Source organism: Nomia melanderi, unplaced genomic scaffold, assembly GCF_051020985.1.
Source record: "Nomia melanderi isolate GNS246 unplaced genomic scaffold, iyNomMela1 scaffold0014, whole genome shotgun sequence".
Taxonomy (NCBI): domain Eukaryota; kingdom Metazoa; phylum Arthropoda; class Insecta; order Hymenoptera; family Halictidae; genus Nomia; species Nomia melanderi.
The window spans coordinates 12503816-12504770 of NW_027475130.1; positions in this window are offsets into that span (position 1 = coordinate 12503816).

Sequence of the window (955 nt, forward strand, 5' to 3'; positions counted from 1 at the left end):
TTTATTGCGCTATCTCTAATAGCACCCGAGATATCACCAGATATATGCTGGATTTTTACATGACCTAGGGTGACGGATTCCGAATATCAGTAATTTTCTCGGCCCCTGTTGGTCCGAGGTCGTTCCCGTTGCACAGATTCATGCGCCAGGGCCTCCTGCAAATAATACACTTAGGTTTATTGCGCTATCTGTAATAGCACTCGAGATATAACCAGATATATATTGGATTTTTCACTGACCCGGAGTGTCCGGCCCCATGAGACGGTGGTTTTCTCGGCCCCTGGTGGTCCGAGGTCGTTCCCGTTGCACAGATTCATGCGCCAGGGCCTCCTGCAAATAATACACTTTGGTTTATTGCGCTATCTCTAATAGCACCCGAGATATCACTAGATATATATTGGATTTTCCCCTGGCCCTGAGTGTCCGGCCCCATGAGACTGTGGTTTTCTCGGCCCCTGGTGGTCCGAGGTCGTTCCCGCTGCACAGATTCATGCGCCAGGGCCTCCTACAGACAATGCACTTTGATTTATTGCGCTATCTGTAATAGCACCCGAGATATCACCAGAAATATATTGGATTTTTCCCTGACCCTGAGTGTCCGGCCCCATGAGACGGTTGTTGTCTCGGCCCCTGGTGGTCCGAGGTCGTTCCCGCTGCACAGATTCATGCGCCAGGGCCTCCTGCAGATATTTCACTTTGGTTTATTGCGCTATCTCTAATAGCACCCGAGATATCACCAGATATATATTGGATTTTACCCTGACCCTGAGTGTCCGGCCCCATGAGACTGTGGTTTTCTCGGCCCCTGGTGGTCCGAGGTCGTTCCCGCTGCACAGATTCATGCGCCAGGGCCTCCTACAGACAATGCACTTTGATTTATTGCGCTATCTGCAATAGCACCCGAGCTATCACCAGATATATATTGGATTTTTCCCTGACCCTGAGTGCCCGGCCC